The sequence below is a fragment of the Pipistrellus kuhlii genome, unplaced genomic scaffold, assembly GCF_014108245.1.
Source record: "Pipistrellus kuhlii isolate mPipKuh1 unplaced genomic scaffold, mPipKuh1.p scaffold_m20_p_5, whole genome shotgun sequence".
Taxonomy (NCBI): domain Eukaryota; kingdom Metazoa; phylum Chordata; class Mammalia; order Chiroptera; family Vespertilionidae; genus Pipistrellus; species Pipistrellus kuhlii.
In genome coordinates, this window is record NW_023425551.1 from 43470159 (window position 1) to 43494336 (window position 24178).

The window sequence follows — 24178 nt, forward strand, 5'->3', positions numbered from 1 at the left end:
GGGACTTTGCTCAGTTTGCTGTTGTCTCCTCATTTCTTTTCCTGTGGTGGTGCTGTTTGCCTCTGATTCCTACCTGCCTCCCGACTTAACTCACACACTGAAGTTACCATACAAAAGACTGAATTTTTCACGTAAAAAAGGATCTAGCAGGAGGCTTCTGTATACTCATGGGCCTGGGAGCCAACATGGGTGGCTACTGGGTGGCAGCGTTTGTCTTCCACATCTGTGATGATTTGAAACAGACTCTATGGTTATTTACCACAGACATCACCACTGAAGATGGGAGGCCCTCTATAGATTGTGGGGCTAGGTTCTCAATGGCCCCTCACTCCACGGTAAAAAAGCACTTCCAAGTCCTAAAGATCCACCACTGCTGCAAATAAACCTATACACACCGAGCTGACTCGGTTGTCCCTACGCTGCCCTTGACATGGGAAGAAGGTGAAGTAGGATAGAGCTCAGCATTGCCTAATGGAAGCTCAACTAGTCAGGATTGCTATTAGACCTTGTACTTCCTATTTAAAACTTCTTTTGGTTCAGATGTGGGAAGTTACAATTCATTTCCATCTTATTCATTTTTGTTATCTTTATAGCATTTTCAGTTTTCCAATAGAATTTCTGATTTGCAAATGATAAAGCAATAATGCTCACTGTCAAGAATTTCGATAAAACAACCCTCATCCAAAGACATGTCAGTGGTTCCCAGTCTTTGGACACGTAAGAATTGAGGCCAATAAATCTGAATTTTGAGAAATCTGGGGACAGCTTGCTCCCTGCTGGCTCAAGATCAACATCCCATATAAAAAGAAAAAAAGAATTTAGATAAAACAAAACAAAAAGCATTGGAAAGAAACTTACATTATCCATAATTGCTTCATCCAGAAAAATTAATGTCAACATTTGGCCTAAGCCTTCCCAATCATAAATAGATACCTTTTCCATATATACCTTGCATATAATATTCTGTGTATAGAATTTGGATCTTGCTTTTCTTTTCCATTTGACATTATTTCTTGAGCATCTTTCTACATCCTTAAATAGTCTTGGAAAATATGATCTTATCAACTATGTGAATTGCATTGTTTGGTGTACTATCATGTACATACCCATCACCCTAATGTTGTTAATATTTAGGCTGTTCTAATTAGTAGTTAAATCATAAAGAATTCCATAATTCTTTAGAACACACATCTTTATTTTTGAGACAGATTCCTCAAATGGAACTAATGAGTCAAACCTATTAATATTTTGAAAATTCTGTTTTCTAAAATCATTGTAGCAATTTATATCCTGATTTCTATGCATGATGGTACCCTTCGAACTGAATCTTTGCCACACTAAATTTTTTTTAATTGAATAGATGTTTACCTCTGTTAATGGAATCTTATTGTATTATTTTTTTAAATTCTTTATTGTTGAAAACATTGCATTATTTTTTGAGAACTAGCTATTTTTAACAGCCTCATCAAGGTATAATTTATATATCATAAAATCTGATAATTAAGGTACAATTCAGAGATTCTTAGTAAATTTATAGTTTTGTAACTGTCATAAATTTTAAAACAATTTGAGGACATTCCAATTTTATAATAGTCCTCATAACCTCTCAAACATTTCTGGAGCCCATTTGTAGTCAATCCCTGATCCCACTCCTATCCTCAGGCAATCCTATATAGTAAAAGGTTAATATGCAAATTATCCCCTCGAGGGTTCAACTGCTCGCTATGATGTGCATTGACCACCAGGGGCATCATGGAATGAAGGAAGGCTCTAGCTGGCGACTGGCAGGGGGGGTGGCGGGGGGAAGGAAGGCCCCAATTGGCCCTGATCGCTGGCCAGACCTAGGGACCCTACCTGTGCACAAGTTTCGTGTACCAGGCCTCTAGTTATTGATAAAAACAAAACAAAACAAAGCAAAGCAAAGTGAAACCTCTTCCCCTTATGTCTATAAATTTGTCTTTTCTAAGCATTTCATTGCAATGGAATTATATTTTATGTCTGACTGACTCTTTTCACATAACATAATGCTTTTGAGGTTTATCCATGTTTTAGCATGTTATAATAGCACATATTTAATTCATTTTTATTTAATATTTAATTCTTTAGTGTGGATGTATTGCATTTTGTTTCTCTCTTCAATAGTTGATGAGTGTTTGGATTGTTTTCAGTTTGGGGCTATTATGAATAATGCTAGTGTGAACATGTGCATAGAAGTCCTTATGTGAATATAAGTTTCATAGCTATTGTAAATTCTAGGAATGAAACTGCTGTTTCTTTAGTTTTTAAAATGTGCATTAACAGTGAATGAATAAACAAAATTTTGGTCAGCTTCAAACTTTATGTTTCTGAATAGTTTACAAAGCATAGGAATCATGTTTTCTAAACCTTCAAAATAATTTTTGATAAGCCATCTGAACCTGGAGATTTTTTTAAAGCAATTGTTCAATACCTTCTCAAGATTACTGAGGTTTTTTTCCATAGGTATATTTTATCTAACCAATTTTAACAATTTCCAGAAAAATCATTCATATATCGATATTTTACATGATCAACATACAATATCTTCTTCTATTTAAATCTCCTTCATAATATGTTGATATCTCTTTTCCACTTCTAGCATTATTTGTTTGTATTTTCTCTTTTCCTGGATCTTAAAGTTGAAAAATATTTCCATTTTGTTAGCCTTTAAAATATTGAAAACACTTAAGTTAATCAAGTACATTTTTTTTCTATTTAAGAAATTGCTGTATTTACTTTTCTTATATATTTCTACTTGTTTGGATTTATACTTCTATTTCTCTATTTTGGTTATATGATTCATCTAGTTTCATTATTTCTTGTTAAGTAATGAGTGTCTTTGAGACCCCTCAACATACTTCATTATACTGATCTGGCCATATTCCATGATGCTTCCATATAATATTCCGATTTTCATTTACTTTCTAAAAAGTTTCAATTATAGTTTTGATTTAATTTTTATTAAATCCTTGTCAAGAATTTTTAAAATTTCTAGTAATTGAGGGTCTATATTTTATTCTTATTTAAACTTCTATAATATTTTTTAGTTTTGTTGCATTTTAAATAAAAGTTTCCTTTGGCTTTATATATTGTTTGTTTTGGTCAGGTTTTCAAATATTTTAAAAATAGCTTATTCTTTGTTGTTAAGAAACAAATTCAATATTTGCCTATAAATCAACCTTAATAATTATAGTATTTCAAATTTTAGTATCCTTTTTTTCTTCTGCCTTTTTGATTGTCAAAATCTGGTGTTTAGATTTCTTAATGACAATTATTTTTCTGTTGATTTCTCCTGTCAATTTTTATAATTTATATTTAATTCTAGGCATTTTTCACATGACTTTTATCATTGTAATATTTCCATTCTGCATGGTACCTTTATGATAAATTCTCCTTTGTTCAATTATTACTGCCATTCACCTTTTCTTTTTACTTATACTTGCAGGGTAAACATTTGGCCACCATTTATTATTTTTAACTACTTAGAATTAAGTGAAATGTTCATTGCAGAAATTCTAGCAATTATAGAAAAGCCTTCATATACAAAATCATCCATTACCATATCCAGAATTTTCTATTTTTCTTTTCTCTTAAAATTGTCTTTGGTATGTTAAAAGAAAGCCAGAAGAGCCTACCTCAGGGCCAGTGGTCACAGGCTAATTCAACCAGAAGCCGGATCATTCCACAGTCCAGAGCATGAAGAGACAAAGGTATCAAGGAAACAGATCTCATATCTATTTCATTTCTTGGAATTCAAAAACAGCAAATCACATTCCTCTCTTGTCTGTGGGAGTGAAGAAATAAAGTGATTAGATTGCCAGGGTTTCAAAGCTAGAATGATGTGAATCTGCTGTGGACAGGAGCAGGAATCCCAGGCAGCTCCCTGCACCAGGCATTCACAGAGGTGATTCCAGAGGTTGACACTGAAAAGCAAAACCTTGCATGGCTTCAGCATGGGCCTGGGATGTTGGGGTGTGTGTGTTATTGTGTATTCGTGTGTGTCGACTGTGATATGTGTGTATTGTTGGAGTATGTGTGTTTGTGTGTTGTTGGTTATGTATATACTGTATGTATTGGATTGTATATGTATATGTTATTGGTGTGAGTGTGTTTTTATGTGTGTGTATGTTTTCTTGTTTGTGTGTGTTGTTGTGGGTACGTGTTTTGTATATGTTTTGTATGCGTTGTTGGGGTATGTGTTGAGGTGGGTGTGTGCTTTGTGTGTGTGTGTTTGTTCTTGCTTGTATGTGTTGTTGAGATTATGTGCTATGTTCTTGTATGTGTGTGTGTGTTGTGGTGGTGTTGGTGTTGGTGGTGTGTATATGTTGTGGTAGTGATGGGGTGTGTGTGTGTGTGTTTAGTGTGTGTGTGTGTGTGTGTGTGTCTATGTGTCTGTGTTGCTGTGGTGGTGGTTGTAGAGTGTGTGTGTGTGTAGAGGTCACATCAGTAGAGAGGGTTTGACAGCACTAGAGGTCCCACAAAGGGAAAGCAGTTGTCAACACAGCTGAGTCCATGTTTCCTGGAGGTTGGGGGAACTTTGGGTCTAAGAGCTGCCTTAAGTCATGTTCTAGCTGAAAAGTAAGGTCCAAAGCTTCAGCAGAAATGTGTCCTATGACAAAAGATCTTAAAATAGGCTTTCCCAGGAAAGGTAGGGATCAAACCCTTTTTCTCAAAAGGAGAAAAGATTAAGTGGCTGTTTAATTACTCCATCAAATCCATAAAGGTTTTCTTAGAGTGCTCCATGGTTTTTCACTTTCTCTAGAAAGCAGAGAGGGTGAAATGCAGTTCACTTAAAACAATGGAAATTAAGGAGTTTCTCGCCCCTCAGATTTATACCACATGGGACAGTCTCAAGGGAAAGATTATAGAATCCCAGCCCCAGAGATCGCTGAAGAGAGAAACTGCAGTCCAGAACCCAGGGCTGAGGGCAACTGGGAAGGAGCACTGGCCTAATCAGGCAGAATAGGCTGGAATTTCAGCTCTGCACTGCCCCTCAAGATTATTTAACTTTTTTACTCTAAGCTTTCTCATCTGTCAAATGAGCATAATGACAACTATCAATATATCACAGATTTTTCTTGGATTAAATCAAAGGACAACCTATTTGAATCTCCTACCTCAATGCCTGGTATCAGTACATGCTCAACCAATGTAGGCTTCCTCTCCTTTTTCAACTAATTTTTGATGAGCAGTAAATCTTACCTATTCTTTGGCCACTAACGAGAATACAATTCAATTCCATTTGCTAAAAATGTACTGAGCACCTCCTTTATGGAAGGTACTAGGGTGTTTCCTGGCCCCCAGCATCCATTCACCCTACTTTTGCTGTGTCTCCAATTTTTGTGTGTGTGGGTCCACCTGCAGTATGGAGTTTAGTTGGTGACACATGACCCAGGTCCTGCCAATCAAAGCATCTGAGTGAGTTGTCAAGAGTGATTGGTTAAGAAATGGGAACCTGATCCAGTTGAAGCAAGTGAAACTCAAAGGATTTTGCTTGTGCTTGCTGGACGGCAGGCCCTCTGCCTCACAAGAGCTTGGGAGGCTGGAGCTTGTGCAGCTATCCAAACTCCTCAAGAGCCTGAGAACTAAAATCAGAGAGGAGAGCAAAGTTAAACTTAGAAACAGAGAGAAGCCAGCCCAATTCCTGTTCACTCATGTGACCCAATAAATTCTACTTTTTGTTTAAGCCAGTTGAGTTGGATTATATGTTGATAAATGAGCAAACGGACACAGGCTGTATAAGACATACAAAAATGACTAAGATCAAAAGCTTATAAATTATAAAAATATCTTTATAAAAATAACAACAGTATGGGACAAAGTATTTATTATATAGTATTCATCTAGGAATTGGTATTTGCTAGACACTGCACTAAATTCTTTGTATACATTGCTTTATTTAATCCTCAGAACAGTTAGTTTTATGGAATTAGCAGCCTTAATTTTGAACTAGAGATGAATAGACATTGGACAGATGTGAGGGGAGCGTAAAAAGGGTAAGTGGAAGAAGGAATATATGGAGACATGAAAATGCAGAGTCAGTTTGGGAAATAATTGGTGGTCTGTTAATTGAGGTGTGGAGGCAGGAAAGACAGTAATGGGAAATATGACCAGCAAGGCAGGCTGAGATCAATGCATTGGGAATTTGGAATTCCAAGACAAGGAATTTATAGTACTATCAGAGGCCCGATGCACAAAATTCATGCAAGAGTAGTCTTTCCTTCCCCCAGCTGTCGGCACCAGCTTCCCTCTGGCACCCAGAACCCAGGCTTCCCTCGCAGCCCTGACTTCATCTGGATGGTTGTCCGGAAGGACTCTGGTCTAATTAGCATATTATGCTTTTATTATTGTATATAGATGAGGTTTTGTGGGTTTTTTTAAGCAAAGAAGTAAGAGACCCAAAATCTAATCTCATATAGCTTAGTTTTTATCTGGAGAAAATATCCTTATAATGTAGGAAAGTGGAGATCATTTTCAAAGTGAGTTTAGAAGAGGGGGAAATGCCTAATATATGAGTAACCACAACTTTTGCTCCCATCCCTGACTTTACAGAGAGTGACTCTTCCTTTTGGGTCAGCAGTCAGGTGCCTTCAATTGTACAGAGTCTAGGAGGGGGACACACACACAGGGCACAGACTTTAAAATCCTGAGAGGGTAGGTTGGTCTATAGAAGGAAGGGTTGGGTGGTGCAAAAAAAAGAGAGAAACCTCCAGCCTGAGTGTTGGAGCTTGAGGAATTGGAATTGGAGGAGGAAAGAAGGGAGATTCTTAGGCAGCTGTTGCTATCCTTGTAGAGGAAACTGAGAGCGACAGGGAAAGAGGTGGTGGTGTGTGCTTTCTTTAGAGAAAAAGCAAAGACTTAAGGCATTCACTGATAATGACTTTTTCATTTCAGATTGCAGAAGTTGGTATTTATTAACATTGGAGGAAGAGCTTGTTTTGAAATTTATTGAAGGGCATGACTAACTGATGGCAGGGAAGAGGAAAAGTGCTTCATGTTCAGCTCAAGTGAAGACAGGATGGATCAGGAAATGTGTTGGGAATCAGCTTACCTTGAGAAGAGGCACCAAAAACAAAAAGTGAGAATAAAAGGTGCAGGTATGTCAAAACCATGTGATGGTCCCTCCAAAAGTTAAACAAATAATGCTGTATGATCCAGCAATTCCATTTCTGGGGATAGACCCAAAGAATTGAAAGCACATGCTTACACACCAGTGTTCATAGCAGCATTATTCACTAAGGGAAAAAGGGGAAGCAACCCAAATGTTTAGCAACAGATAAGTTGGTAAATGAACCGTGGTACATGCATACAATAGAATATTATTCAGCCTTAACTGAACAGGAAATTCTACATGCTACAATGTGAATGAACCTTAAAAATATTACGTTGAGTAAAATGAGCCAAACACAAAAGGACAAATACTGTGTGAGGTACCTGATACAGGCAAGTTCATAGAGACAGAAAGTAGATAGGAGGTTCCTGGGTCCTGAAGGGGGTGGTGGTGAGGAGTTATGGTTTACTGGGTAGAGCAAGCATGTCAAACTCAAAGTCTAACATGGGCCAAATAAACAAGGTTTAAGTTTATGTGGGCCACAAAAAAACACACAAAAAACCCAGAAGCTTCAATTTTCATAGACATGTAGATTTATTTCGATAGAGACATGCTGAAGACAAAGGGCTGAAATAAATGAGTAATTGTTAACAAAATAATAGAGCATTTTAATAAAAACTAATATTTTTTTCCTTGAACATTAACTTACCAGACACTGAATAACTGCATAAATCAATACAAGTAACATAAATAAACCTATTTTTCTTGTTCTCTGAAAGAAAAATATTTCCTGTTGAGCACACCAGACAAATCAGTCCAAGACTAATGATTGACAATCGGCTGCTAAAATATTCGCTGCTAGTATTAGTGGAGAGAAATGGTGCACCTGCACATAAGGGAAATGAATGCAACACGATTATAGTAATCAGTCATTAGCAAATGTTGTAGCTTGTTATTAATAATTATATATAGCAGGACATTGTAAACATTAAGTTATGAAATTTTAATTAAAACATTTCTTACATATTGTTTTATTGACTGGGCCGTGAATTTGGCATGCTTGGGATAGAGTTTCTGTTTGAGATGAATAAAAAGTTCAGAACGTGGATAATGGTGATGGTCGCATAATATTGTGAATATAATTAATACCACTTATAATCATACATTTAAAATTATTAAAAAAATAAATTTTGCATTATGTATGTTTTACCACAATTTTTTAAAAGCTCCATGTGATGTAGGGTTATTGATGTTAGACTAGAGAGTGGGATTTGCCTAGTATCTCCAGACAGAGTCTTGATCAGAAGGAAGGGCTATAAAAATGTCATTCTAAGAAGAAAGATCAGCAGCCATGAGGCATAGAACCTTCGACCAGAACATTGGCCTAGGGTGTGAGCTTTCAAATCAGTGAGGATGAGGTGCTGTGAGCGCCAGGCGAAGGGAGAATGAGGAGGGTTTGTGATCATGGGATCAGGAAAGGCATTGGGGAGCCAGGCAGTTGTCATGCTTTCAGTTTTTCCTTACAAAATATTTGCTACAGTGGTTGATTTCTATTTTTAACAAGCCAACCAAGTATTTCCTTCCTAATATTACCTAACTTTACCTTTCTCAATTGCTGCCGCAAATAGAACTCATCAACAACAAAGTCTTTAGAAAACTGTCAGCCTCAGCCAATAAATTGTACTCAACCATATGGAAAAAGTGGGCGGTCATGACTCAGACAAGGTGACTCTGCTTTTCTGAATGGAAAAACATTCCATGTTTTGATCGTGAGCAAGAATGTTTCTGAATAGAACTCTGAGACCTTTTTTAAGGCGTTTTATTAGGTTTTTTTGTTTGTTTGGTTTTTTTTTTTTTTTGTACTGCAATGTTTCCTGTTGCATATATACTTTGTCAAAGAGACAAATGTCAAACTCTCAGCTGATCAATATAAAGCTATTTTACAACTTGTTTTTCAGGATCTAAATTTTACTTTCTATGTTTTTGTAATCCTGCTCTTTTGATAATATTTTTATTTGAAACTTATTTTAAATACACACACAACATCTAAAAGTACACACTTAATGTAAAAAACTCACGTTTATGTAAGTTCAAAAATGGCTTGCTGCTCCCCTAGATACAGCTTAGATGTGTCTTATTATCAAAGAAGTCATAGAACCTCTCACCCATAAATGAAGTTATAGCAGTTACCTGTTTACCCATCTAACCAGGGCCTTTAGAAACTGGGAAAGGTGGGAGGTACATTTTGATAAAAAAAAAAGGGGGGGGGTGCGGGGGGAGGCCCAACACTGGACCAGGTCAGTGCCGAGCAGATCAGCCTGAAGGGGTGCTGCAGTGAGGGACTCTGAGCAGTTCGCAGCAGCAGATAGGCAGCTGAGAGAGTGGATGTGGTGGATGAGTGTGAGGTAAAAGGCTTATAAATCACCTTGGCCTGCATCGCCCATGTGTTCCATGTGTAAGGGAAATCCTAGCTGGGCTAGATCAAGCCAGATGACTGACAGCTGGAGATGGGTGATACCTCTCTAAAACATCTATTTGCATCCACTGATCTATATGGGACTTTGGGGGCCTTATAGGAAAAATAGCTGAACCATATCCACCTTTGCTGGTTACATGTGGAATACGATATATTCATTCCACAAATATATTGTGCCAGACACTGTGCATAGTGTTGGGGATAGAGTTGTGAAGACAAGAGCTCTGCCTTCCAGGAGTTTACAGTCTTAATGGAGGAGACCAAAATAAATAGAATATTAAGTAAACAATATAATTAATGATTGTGATAACTGCAAGGAAGTGAAAGAACAAGAGTGAGGAAGTAAAGAGAAACGATTTTAGGGCACTTCAGATAGGGGGTTCCAGGATGTTCTTAGAAGGGGTAACAACTGAGCTTAATCATCCAAGATGAGAAAGAGCTGGCCAGTCTTCCCTTGGGAGTGGGGATGGGGAGATCAACCTAGAGCCATGGTCAGCAAACTGCAGCTCGCCAGCTACATGCGGCTCTTTGACCCCTTGAGTGTGGCTCTTCCACAAAATACCACGGCCTGCGTCCATCTATTTTGAAGAACTGGCATTAGGAGGAGTTTAAGTTTAAAAAATTTGGCTCTCAAAAGAAATGTCAATCATTGTACTCTTGATATTTGGCTCTGTTGACTAATGAGTTTGCCAACCACTGACCTAGAGGAATTCAATTGCAAAGCCTGGGAGCATGTATTCAAGGTAGAGGACGGGAACTGGAGTGGCCTAAAGTGTTGACTATGATAGAAGACCCATTTTCAGAGCTGGCAGATGCTAGATCTCACAGGACTGTCTCAGCCATGTAGGGGTGGTCAGTAGCCACTGAAGAGTTTTTAAGCAGGAGAATAACATGATTTTATTTACATTTTTATAAGTACCGTGTGCTAACTGATTATGCTACTGGAGCTCTGTATTTACATTTTTAAAAGAACACTCTGGCTGCTGCAAGGTGAGTAGAGGTAAAAGTGAAAGCAGGTTCGTTAAGAAAACCACCACGATAATCCAGATAAGTGATGATGGCAGCCAACACTAGAAAAGTGGTTCTCAAAGATAGGGGTCGCTGGATCAGCAGCAGCAGCAGCATCTAGAAACCTGTTAGAAATGCGAATTCTCAGGTCCTACTCCAGCCCCAGTGAATCAGAAATTCGGGAGGTAGGACCCAGCAATACTGTATTAACTCCTCAAGGTGGTTCTAATGCACACTGAAATTGGACAACTTCCAGATTAGGCAATTTATAGATTATGGAAGTAGAGAAGGTGCTATGGACAAAGTGTTTGTGTCTCTCTGAAATTCAGAGGTGGGAGTCCTAACCCCCAGTTTAACTGTATTTGGAGATGGGGCCTCTAAGAAAGTAATTAAGGTTAAGTGGGGTTAACTGAGGAGCATTAATCCATTAGGATAAGTGACATTATAAGAAGGGAGTTTTCTCTTTCCCTCTCTCTATCTCCCCTCCCCACCCCACCCTCCAAAAACCCACAGAAGAGGCCTCAGAATGAAATCTATAATGCTGGCACCTGGATCTTGAACCTTTCAGCCTCTAGAACTATGAGGGAATAAATTTTTGTTAAGTCACTCAGTTGGTGGAATTTTGTTATGGCAGCCAGAAAAGACTAATACAGAAGGGAAGAGTGAACTGCAATGGGATAAATTTTGGAGGCAGAACTTGGTAATACATTAAATACATGTAAAGGGTGAATGAGCTCACAAAGTCACTATAGAAAGCAATAGCTGTGGACTCCTTCTTAACCAGCTGAGAAGATAACTCAGAGTAACAATATGTACACCCCCATCTGTGAACTCTTCAAAATATGAAGGAGAAGCCCAGCATCTGCACCCCTTCCTAATTCAAAATATCACCTTGTATGTAGATCCTAGTAAGTGACAGTCCCATACCCATATTCCTATACAGAAGTCAAAGGGGAACTGGTTCTCTCTCATAATTCATGGCAACCCAGAGCTTGGAAACATGACTGAGGCTCAGACAATCAGAAGCTCTCCCGGGATTTGCCTCTGGAATGAACTTGTTCATGGCTGTGGCAGTGTAGTCAGGATAGTGAGGACACGTGGCAGCTCCAACCCATAATATGACCTTGGCTGAATTATTCTCCCCATTGGTTTTCCCACTGTTCCCACCTACTTATGTGCAATAAGACATGCTTCCAATAAACTAATTTTTTTGTTTTAGCCAACTTCCGTGAAGGATCAAAAGAGGAACTCTATAAAGACTAGACTTCCTATGTGTTCATAGGGAATCTGAGCCCTTGATATCTGGGTATTTGTTTTAATGTGGTGGCATTTGTGCTCACAGGCTATAGCCAGAGACATCTGGGTGGCAGGTAGCAATAGGCAGCAGCTTCACGCCATTGCTTCCCTAAACTAGTGTGTCTTCATGTAAGTGCAAACCAATAGGCAACCGAGACTTTAAGTAACAGCTTCCATTTTCTTTTTAATACCTTTGACTCCATCTCCTCATCTTCGAGCCACTGGCCCACATGACTGGGAACGGTCGAAGAGCTCTGGATCATCTCTGGCCTCCTCTGGAGTCGCTCTTCCTGCAGTGGGTCATCCCAGAGCCATGCCCTGGCCATGCCATGCCCTGTTCTAACATCATTAGTAAAATGTTCAAAACAAAATATGAACTGTTTAGTTGGGTATTTAAGGGACTGCACAATTTTGTTTCTCCCTATTTTTCTTAGCTTACCTTCTCGTACTTTCTAACATACTCCTTATGCTCAAAATAGGCTGGCCTATTCATGGTGCCCTGGACATGTGTCATGCACTTCCACTCTCCCCCAATCTAGAATGCTTCTCTTCTCCTCTTTCTCTCCAGGTTCTTCCCAATCCTCGTGACCCACTTCTATCCCCACCTCTTTGGGAAATCCTCCTTGAATTTCCTGACCCACAGTGATCTCTCCCTTCTCTAAATCTTCAAAATCCCCAATGTTTGTGCCAGCCATTTGATGCTCTTCAGACTGGTTTTCTTTTTCTGGGCTTGTGCCTCATCGTTATCAACCAGATTAGTAGTAACCCACTTAAAGCAGACACCGCACTCTGCAGAGTGACTCACTGCAATGATTACCTGACCTCTTGTGTATCCTAGACGAGCCATGACCCATGGTGCAGATACACAGATAAGCCAGGATATAATCTGCAGGTCTCATTGTCTGCCCCATCCATGGCCTCCTTTAGAGAATCTGTTCTGCATCCCTCTGTCCCCCATGACCTACCACCTAACCCAACCCAGCTGTTCCACTGTGAGAAAAGCATGATATGGTCTGACAAGTCTCTTCCCTATGAGAATTCACATGAAGAGACTCAGAGACTGTTGTCAGTTGGTGGTGGTTACTGGAGCTTGGAGATCATGATGTAGAGTTAAACTGGCAGCTATGTTATATGAAGTAAGCGAGACGAGGAAGTGGGCCTGGTTAAGAGGTCACTAAAGAAAAAGCTCTTTGGAAGTGGAAAGAGAGACTTAGCTCCTGGTGGCCTCCTGCTTCTCAGGTCCAGCCTTTCTCTAGGCAAGATCTGGCTATATTTTCTATCCATGAGATTCCCTTTAACATTTCAGTAAACTGGGGCTAGCTTGAGTGGCTTTTTACCTCCCCCTTTCCTTCCCCCAGGCCTTTCACAGCAAAGCGTGACTACTGAATTCATAGCTGGAAAACCAAGAATCAATTGCTCAAATGCTGTCAAAAAGTGACATTCAAGTTTGAGTGACAATGATGTCTTTGGTGCTGTCCCTCTCCACTTTCCTATTTTTAGTTCTGTTCCTGCTCTCTGCAATTACAATGCTTAGTGCTTAAGCAGTTGCCAGGAGTTATTTAGCAAGTACCTTGCCCTTCTTTGAAGAGGATGCTTTGATTTTGAGCTTACATCCTTCTCTCAGTGACAGACTTCAAAATGTGCCATTTCACAAGACATCAAGTCTCTTCTGGTGTTTTCTTTGAATGATGGGCTTAAGCTCATTGATTGATCATAGAAATTGGAGCTCATCAGAGAGAAATTTCCCCAAACCTGAGTGTCTTCACAAGTTACTCTCCATCTATAAAAACAGAGCTCACTTGGGCAAGCTTTCTGAAGGGTGTCAGCAAATATACCAATATAATGAATAGAAAGTATTTTGTAAATAAATTCCAGAAGCATTAGTATTCTAATTTTCAGTGCCCATTTATCTTCAAATATAATACTCAAGGTGCACAACATCTAGAACATATTGCCAAGAGTTACAGATTCCCCCCCCCAAAAAAAAAAAAAACAAAACCAAAAAACAAAAACCAGACTGGAGCACAGGAAGTGTACTGGGGGGTAATTTTGGGAACCGCACCTGTGGGACAGTGAAGGAAGCAGTTTTGGGCAGGAGAAATTGGACTGCATTCAGGCACAACAAATGCCTCAACTGATCCCACAAGTCCATTCTTAAGCGGGAGTGACCCTGTGGAGCTGACCCACGTGAGGGCAAGAGGTAGAGCCTCTGTGCCCTCACCTGTCCGTCATCAGGTACAAGCTGCCCCCAGGAGAAGGCAACTGGCTCTCTTCCTCCACTGCAATTTCTGGAAGTTGTCATTGTGTTTTCTCATGTGTCAATGAAATAAATGACTAATAGGGAACCCCATGAAGAAAGGTGTTCTTCCCAGCAGTATTCTTGTCATTCCAATGGCACAGTGTAAAGGCAGGAACATACCCCAAACGAGTTTGTATCTGACTAATAGGACTAAAAGGAGAATCTGCACCAGACGCAGGGGAGCTCCGGACACTGCCCTGCACTCACACCCCAGGCCCAGCAGCACTACACCGTGGCTCCTTAAACCATGGGCTGGCCTCCTTTGTCACCATTATTTAATTCCAAGAGCATGGTCTTGGCCTTCACTCAGCTGGAAGGATTATTTTTGTTTTTCAAGCTTGCCATGTCCTTTACCACATACACCTGAGAGTTGACAGCATTATTTTGAAAACAGCTTATGGTTATTAAACTGAAATTGAAAGGTATTATCAGAATCAACTTGTAGATTTAGAAGATCAAAAGTAACATTGGAATACTTACAATTCCCCCGTTAAATGATAGGATGTGCTAAAAGTTATCTACACACTCTTTTGCAGGAGGAATCCTTCCAGGATTTCTTAAACTATTCTAAATATTTATTCCTTAGTAGCATTTTTAATAAAACTTACAGAAAAAAAAACACGCAAAATCCCTGATTTTTGTTAAAACTATGTTTTTCTTATAAATCCTAAGAAAGGGCACTTTCTATCTCCTAATGAAATTCTAAGGTGGCAGTTCTAATGGTCTCTTTGTCCTGACATGTTGATTACCTTAACTGAAAAATTTATCAGTTCAAGAAGATGTGTTAACTTCCTAGTTGATTCAAAGGCTGTTTTCTGTGATTTTAGCTCACCTATAATGGGCAATGTGTCCAGGTTATTATCTCCTAAGAGGATCACCATTTAAGCTTTCCCTGAATGCTCAATTCTTCTTTGTCCATTTGCTGGGATTTTTATCTTCAACCAGGAAATAAATGTACATTGCCTTACATTAACGGTTTGGCAGATTGTAAACAACTATTGTTCCTTTATCTTTTTTATGTTTCTAATATTATTTAAAATGACTTTAACAAGTATTTTGGGTGTCCCCAGACCTCTTTAAGTGATCACTGTCATATTATGAATGGACCTAATTAATAGACAAATAACCATTTATTTTATGCCTGAGTAGGACACCAGTTCCTACCTGCACTCGTTAGGATGGGTTGGGTCTCAGCTGTGTGTGAGGCTATATGACTGATGAGAAGCATGTATTCTTGAGCTAGAGTGTCTGGCTTCAACTCCCACCTCTGCCACTTAGCTCTGAAAAAAATCAAAACTTCTCTGTGCCTCAGTTTCTCCTTTTATAAAATGAGAATATCTACTCATAGGGTTACTTTTAGAATTAATTCATGTAAAAGTAATGCCTAAAATGTGTGTGTGTGTGCACATGCGCACACACACACACACACATACACACTATTATTGCTTTGCTATTTTTACCAAAAAAAGAAAAAAGAAAATCCAACACCACAAATTTAAAATTGTTACCACTTATACGGCTAAATTATGGCACTTTAAAAATAGCAGCAGAAAATTTGTGGTTAGTCATTCTCTTATGCTATCAATGAGATCATGTTCTATAATATACCACACAGGCACCAAAAAGATGATATCTAAGCAAATTAAAATACTCATTCATTTACTCCATAAACATTGAGTGCCCTCTCTGAGCAAGGCCTTGAGCTGGGGGAGGGCTCCAGGCATGATGAAGACAGGGGCCCTGCCCTCAGAGCACCATTCCTCCCGAGGTCCGTGAAAACTAGGCTTTCATGGAAGCGAACAGTGAGCTTTTCAGAACATTTTCTTATCTCCCATTTATTCTCAAGACATCATTTTAGCAAATGCCTTCAGATCCCGGACAGAAAGCTTCCTTTCAGGTAATTGAAAGCTTAAAAGAGATACATATTGTATATTAGAGAGCGAGAGGAGATTCCAAAGAAAGGATTTAGTAGATGCAGTGATGTTCCTCCCTAGCAATATCTATGATCTATTAATATAGGCAAATGCTACATTAATAGTTCCACTTTCTACACATCTGCAACAAAAGAGAACCCATAGAGCTAATTTTTCCCTTTGCCCTCATTCCTTGGGTACCGAGGTTTGCTTCACAACATTATTTGCTTAGTTTGAAGGCTTATTGGTGCCATCAATACCGGTAGTTTTTATTGAGTTTATTATTGATTAAATCAAATGTACTAAGACAATGCTTATTGTGTGGTAAACATCATACTATCCAAGATATAGAAAATAAAAAGTACCAAAAAACAAAGATATTAACCAAAATTTTAAAATTAAAAACAAAAGTCATCAGAGCATATTGGATTCAATCAGGGAAAGCTTTAGAGAGGTAAATTTTAAGCCAGAAAAATCATATGTGTGGTCAGGTGATAGCAGAGGAGAGGGTTCTGATATCCAACAGGCACAAAGGAAGGATTTAGAAAATCTGTGCAGTGGACATTCCTGTGGTGACACCCCTCCCTCCCACATACTCTTCTGCCCTTCCAAACTCTTGTTTGTAAGCAAAGACAACCAACGAGTCCATGAACTTGGTGTATTTTTGTGGAGTGTCTGCCACATGGCTGAACAGAAACTGCTGATTCTGTGGTCCTGGCCCAGGTGTTAACCTTTCAAGTTCCCTAGATGACTGGAGTGGACATTTAGGAATCCTTGTGGACCCCAGTGGAGCTCTTGCTTATCAGAGGAGAGTTCCAGAGGCTGGCAATCATTTGTCATTGGCTGCTGAGTAGTAAAGGTAACTCCCTGAACAGCTCTTGCCTGGGGAATGTTCTCTAACACAATAGAGAAAGTATTTCAGGGCTGCCCAGTTCAGAAATCTGGCTCCAACTAGAATCCAAGGGGCTTTAAAACTGCCCTCCTGTGGCCATGAGGTGAGAGAGAATACAGCTGCCAGAGCAGCCACACATTGAGGGCTCAATTAGGAATCAGACAGTCAAAGCACCCTGCTCCAGCGTTCACCATTAGCAAGCGAACACCAAGTGCTCTCCAACAGTGACTACGACAGTAGGAGGGGATACAAGACGCAATGTTTGCTTAAGCAGGGGGACACACCTGGGATACGGACAGCCTGGGCACATTCGTGTATCTGACAGGACCACCAAGGTTTCCAGCATCTCCTGCATGAGGACAGATGATGGCCTGATACTAAAATCCACGCCTTTGCACAACCTTAGGATAGAAAGCAAGTTCAAATTTTTTCAACAACTTCTTTGGTCTTCATCAAATTTCTACTTTAAGGAATCCTTTTAAAGTATCATGGTCTATACTTACCCAGACCCAGTGGTAACTATCTTAAGAGTGAAATTTCCAGGGCCTGAAAACAAAATAGACATCTCCCCACATCCTCCACCCACACCCTCCACCCTTAGGAACTGTCCTAAGACAGTGGTCAGCAAACTCATTAGTCAACAGAGCCAAATATCAACAGTACAATGATTGAAATTTCTTTTGAGAGCCGAAAACTGACTTCTGCGCATGGGCCACAAAGTATCAATCGCACTGTATGTGCATGCCAACACATGGTGTTTTGTGGAAGAGCCACACTCAAGGGGCCAAAGAGCTGCATGTGGCTTAAGAGAATGATCCCTGCTTTGGTGTGCCACACCGCACAGGGACACGTGAATGGAGATGAATCGTGGTCCCTTATCAAGCTGGACAGGGACAGCCTTTCAGGGACACTCTGAGCACCAAACCTTCTCTAATCCTGGTAATCCTGAACTGCAACTCCTGGCTAGCCAAGTCATTCTGGTAGGAAAAAGGAGAAATCCAGTCTCTTAAGTATTTCCTCAGCTTTCCTAACTTGAACTTGATTCTATATTCATTCATTCAACTCAATTCATTTACTAGTATTTCATAGGCTCATATATTGGTGTTTACCATAGGCAGAGCATTGATCTAAGCACATTATGTGTTATCCTATGTAATCCCCACAATACCCTGTCAATCGCGTGGCTTCTGTAACACACACACACACACACACACACACACACACACACACAGAGTTTCTTGCCCTTCATGTGTGTCAACTTCTTTACTTGTCTGTGTCTTTTATGTGATCACGTTATAACGCCCTTTTTTAAGTTGTGTTATCCCAAGCTGGATTTCTGGCTCCCTATAGTCAGGAACTCTGATTAGAGGCTGTGACTCCCAGGGATGTAGACATTCGTTTCCTCCCTGGAAACTGTTGAAGAGGATGCTACTTGCCTTTGCTGCTTCCTCACAGGAGCCTATCCTTCAGGGTCCCCGAGAATAAAACAGCTTGTTCCTCCTTCCTCTTCTCTGGGGGTCTGTCTGTACCATCCCCTCTGCTCAGTTAAGAACCACATCCTGCTGTTTCCATGCCTCTCCCTCCTGCCCCCCAGGTATCTCAGTTCCCCTGGGCATATCTCGAAAGACCTTTTTTTTCCTGTCAAATTGCAGGGCTCTGTGGATAAAGGCTAGGGTCCCTGCAATCTCCTCCTGCACCCAGGCCTGGCTCTGCCACACTAGGCCCGAACTCAGCAGTGAAACTCTCTTCATAGGGTGCTTAAAGCAGCACTGTGGCAATTAGGGGCTTGACAAATGCTTTTTCCTGATGCTGAAGCTGAAGATCAGAGAAACAACATGTTCCTTGGGACAAAGGGGCACATTATAAGTGAATTCACCTTTCAAAATAGGGTTTCTGGCCACCAAACCCCTCTGGGACTGGCGTGTAGGCAAATAACACCGGGACATGAACACAAGGCTGGGCACCCAGAGACTGGGACCAGGGTACCGAGTGCTTTAGCACCAAAATGTCTCCGCTGCGCAGGCAGAGGGACTCTGAGATGCTACATTTAATATCCACGTTAGGAAAATTTTAACTGGCATAAAGGATTAGGAACTCACAAACTAGCCTGAACAGAAACCCCACAGATTCCATAGCTCAACAGCAAGTGTTTATGCAAAAACACTAATTAGTGGGCCAAATGCGGGTTCATGAAACAGAGCGCTTAAGAAAGTGAGGAAGGATGGAGAGGGCTGGGGGGGCAAAGGGAGACAACTTCCCTAGCGAGAATGATGAGAGAATTGCTTGCTCAAGGGCAAATTTTATGGAAAATCATGATCCAGTGCTAACAGAGGGAGAAACCTTTCCAAAGAGTTAATGGAGCAGTTAGAGAAATTCAGGTTCAGTAAATCATGAGGACGGGGAGTATTGATCTGAACGTTCCGTGGATGAAAATACGGAGCTGAGCTGCTGACCAAACTATATAACAGAACAGCTCTTCCACAGGCACCGGGGAGTTCAGCTGCTGAGTTGATGCTAGAGTTTTGCTCACAAAGTTCTCCCTCCCAAGCTGGTTCTCTTCAGAAATTCTGTCCTGGGGGTTAGTAGAGTCTCCCAGTTATACAACTGCACCTCTCATCTCTGTAATGGTTTCCAAACGCATAACTTGCAGCCCAATCTGTCATCCGAGATCCAGGGGGCGCATTTCCAAGTCTCTCCAGGTCATTCCTACGCAGGCAACTCAATATCATAGCTAATTAGACACCCATCATCCCCAATGCCCTCACCACCAGAACCAATGAGAATACAAAACAAAGCAACAATACAAATCACACAACTGCCCCTGCTGGTTTGGGTCGGTGAATAGAGCATTGGCCTGTCGACCAAAGGGTCCCGGGTTCGTTTCTGGCCAAGGGCATGTATCTTGATTACAGGCTTGATCCGTGACTCTGGTCAGGGCACATGTAGGAGGCAACCAATCAATGTATCTCTTTCACATTGATGTTTCTTTCTGTCTCTCCACCTCCTTTCCACTCTCTCTGAAAATCAATGGGTAAATATCCTTGGGTGAGGATTAACAACAAAAAATCAGACAATCATCCAAATGGTTTCCCCTGTCCTCCAACCTTGGAAACATAGAGACACCTGTGATCCCTCCCACTTCTCAGCTTCTCTTCCCAATTTGCCAATAATGTGAGCATTTAACCTTGGCCAGTGTAACCCACCTCTCTTGGATTCCATTTCTCATCTGCAGAATGCAAATAATAGAGGGCTGATAGGAGGGCTGAACAAGGCCATGTATGTAAAGCTTTCAGAATGATACCTGGCACATAATCACACGCAGGAGCCATCATTTTCACCGGCACTGGCATTACATTAAAATATTGTTTTCATTTCTTTCCCCTCTGGACTCCACCAGCATCACACTAAGGGCTTCAGCACCTCAGCTCTACACTAAAGCCCAAACTGGTAGAGCCATCCTATTCTCAAGAGAAATAAGGACCAGTCCTTACTGTATGTCCAAGTCTGCTGGGAGCTTTTCAAACCTACTCCTAAATTTAAATGAATCAGAAAATTGGGGGGAGGTGTGCCTGGGAGTCTTCGCAACACCTCTCTGTGTCTCCTGATACATAGTCAGATTTGGGAACCACTGCCAAAGACAAGCCTATTGAATGTCCTCATTTTATAGACTAGGGAAATGAGGCAGAAAGAGAATCAGAGGCTGGGTCAAGGACACAGAACAGGAAGTGAAAGAGCCAGGACAAGAACCTCGATGATTATTCTCAACGGACAGTGCTTTCCCTTCTCCACACTGGCTCCTCCTGGCCTGCTGAATGTCACAGCTCTCTCCCCGCTCTTCTCCACCTTCTTTGTCTCCCCCTCTAACGGATTGGAAACCTTACCCACTCAACATCTACAGTGGTTCTCTAGGGCAGGTACTTGGGAAGTGCAAGTCCTGGGAAAACACATTTTGAGGGGCACATCTGCATTAGAAAATGGGCCCCTGCGATGTATATAATTTACTGATGAAGATTTAGAATAATGAATATTTCCCAGGGTAAAAATTCTTATTTCCTTCATTACTCGAGAATGATGGTTACCCCAACTCAACATCTCAGCACCATTTTAGAGGTTCAATGTCATGCAGTCTTACAAAAGAAATAACTTACTAGTCAATGTCAGTGGGATCATATGCCAACCAGGCTGCCTCCTGAACTGGGACCCACCCTGACTAATATCTTACATGCTGGAGTGGGAGTAGAACAGTGCCCTGAGGGGAGGAACTGGGATCTGGCTTGGACACTCCACCCAAATAGCAGCACAGGCTCTACCAACGTCCTTGTAGGAAAGCAACCAGTTTGGCTCAGTGGATAGAGCGTCGGCCTGTGGACTGAAAGGTCCCAGGTTCCATTCCGGTCAAGGGCATGTACCTTAGTTGCGGATGCATCCCCAGTAGGGGATGTGCAGGAGGCAGCTGATAGATGTTTCTCTCTCATTGATGTTTCTAACTCTCTACCCCTCTCCCTTTCTCTCTGTAAAAAAGAAAAAAAATCAAATCATGGGGACCCCTAAGGCGTGGAGCAGTCCACCCATGGTGAAGGGCAGTATTGTCACATCAGCTGGTTCAAAGATTGGGATGCTATGGAAGAACACTTTGGAATCACTTTTCAATAGCTTTATACGGACATCTGGCCAATTGCATCATATGTTAAATAAGTAGGAACTTGAATGCATTAAAAATTAATAGGAAATGGCATGAATAATAAATCTGTGGTAGTGTATAAAATAATCAGACATTACCTCCAGGTTAGACAATGTATTTCTAAAATGGCATGAGCTAAGTGACCTTATAGTCTTTTCACTGGTGGCCTGAAGAGAACAGAGACAAAGGAAATAATAAATAAAATCTGGGCTGGGGACAGCCATTCAGCTGTACAAGTTATTTAGAAAGCAACATGCCTTGGGGTCTCTCCCCATCCCTTCTTTCTCGGAGACATGCCACATGGCCCTGCCTCCCTAAGCCTAGGCAGCAGATGATACAACCCCTTGACCCCAGCCAGGCTCCTAGGATTGAGAGACCCCTTAGGATGCAAGCCAAGCAGGTCAGGTCAGCCATCCTGGAGCCATGCCAGACAGTGATGTAGCTGTAGGAATTGCATGGATCTGGTCTGGCCCACAGAGGTTCAGGCACGGGGAGACTAAAAAATAAGGTGTGTTTACCAAGGTCCCACTTCCATACTTTACCACCACTTCCATGTCAAGCCTGCTCTGGGACTTTCAAAGGAAAATGTCATAATCCATGTCCATCTCCAGCCTCATGAGGTCATTTTCCAAATGTTTGGTAGTTTCCCACATTTCCTTCTCATCCTGCCAGTCACTATCCAGTTACTTGGTTATCACACACACACACACACACACACACACACACTTGCTGGTACATTTTGGCTTGCAGAGTTTTAGTATATGTTGGCTCAACAACAAAAAAACAAAAAACAAAATGAGCATTTCCTGGCAAATTAAAGACAAGCAGAGCCTTAGTAACACAGGTGATGGGTGAGCATTAACAATGTCTGCCTCCCCACGCTGCTTCTTTGATGCAATTCTTTTTTGCCCTAAAGGAATTCCATGGTAATGAAATCTGTGCTCAAAAATAAAGCCTTCCTAACTGTAGATATCTTGGGACTGTTTGTTCTCTGCTGTGTAGCTGTGTGTGGCATGACCCTGTTTCTGAGTGTGTGTGTGTATGTGTGTGAGAGCATGTGTGTTGGGGGTGGGGGGCAGGATGTTGCTATCAGTGGATGATCCCAGTCTGCTTTGAAAGCTGGTCCCAAGGGGTAAAATAAGATATGGATCTAATTTGGTGAGATATTAAAATCTTCTGACCTGTCTTGTCTAACAGAATTCTGGTGCTTGTTTTTCATTAGAAAGATCTGGGGAAACAACTTTATTCAGCGCTTGCATTCCTCCCACCCCAACCTCAAGTCAAAGATGCTGATTTACAAACAGAGGTTTCTTAAGTACTATTTTTAGAACAATGCTGTACCAGATTTATAAGGAGGGTGGGGGGAGAAACTACAGTCACTTCTGAGCAAAGTAGCATTTCACTGCATAATAATGAAGTACTAATTGCTCTTTGTCATCACTTTTTATGCAAATTGCCTTAGAGCATTTTCCCAATATGCATTTTACATTTTAACAAAGAAAGTGGAGTCTTGACAAACAAGAATTGTGTACCCAAGCAAAAATAAAAATATCAGCTGAAAAATAAAACTGCTTAAGGTGCATTCTCTAAGGATATAAATTTTTCTACTATATCGTCCCCATTATTAGATCTATTTGACCAGTAAGATTCCTTTGAATCTAAAATAAGGGTTTATGTGTCAGGCAAAAAGAAAAAGAAAAAAAAAAGTTTATGTACAAAACTTGCATATTTTACTCATTCTGCAATTTACAATGGAAGTTTTAGATGTTTCAGTTATTCTAACTGGTTGCCATTTTCATGGAGACAGACAAATCATTAACAAAAAAACAACATGATTTGCATGTTATAAATCCTTAAGGTGTGTGTTCAAAGTCTGTCTGGAGACCATTCCTGGTCACTACCATAATGAAACCAGGCAATAGAGGATAAAAAAGAGAAATGTGACTGCTAAGTTTTCTGGAACTTTCAGAGATATGTAAAATTCAAACCTGGCCTCCAGGTCATTATAAAGATATATTTGTGAAGATAAGAGGGTAGAATATATTTTATTTAACAAACTGTTTGCCTGCTCTATATCATTTAAATATTTAAACATCTGGTGTGTGGACTTCCATTTTGTACTCTTGCCTCAGGCCCCAAAAATATTAAGGGCAGGTCTACCTCTTAGAACTGCTCCCCCACTTCCAACTCAGAAGCTTCAATCAGACCTATATATACATGGAATGCAACCGACATTAAAGACTGCTGACTTGGAGGGCCTTCACCTATCTATGCTATTCAGTTAACCCACAGTTTACAAACTTAAAAAAAATTTACAATATGTGACTAGGTGCTATTTATAAATCAGTTGAGTATTTCTTCCCAAATGCACAGAAATGAACAGTAGCCTTGTTAAATGACCATTGAAGAGTGTTATGTCCAAAGTAGGATAATTAAAAAAATAATAATAATTACACTGTGAGCCTGTTTAATTCCAGACTTCAAAGCCATTTGCAGTCTAAAGTAATTAGTCCACAGTCTCTTCTTCTGAACTGGATCCATAAG

General features: G+C 40.4%; 1 non-coding gene across 1 annotated transcript; it reads left to right on the plus strand.

The window, feature by feature from the left end:
• Positions 1 to 674: 674 nt before the first annotated feature.
• On the plus strand, positions 675 to 803 carry LOC118706237. The gene has a single exon (XR_004983958.1). It is a non-coding gene; the product is annotated as a small nucleolar RNA SNORA38 (small nucleolar RNA).
• Positions 804 to 24178: the final 23375 nt, after the last annotated feature.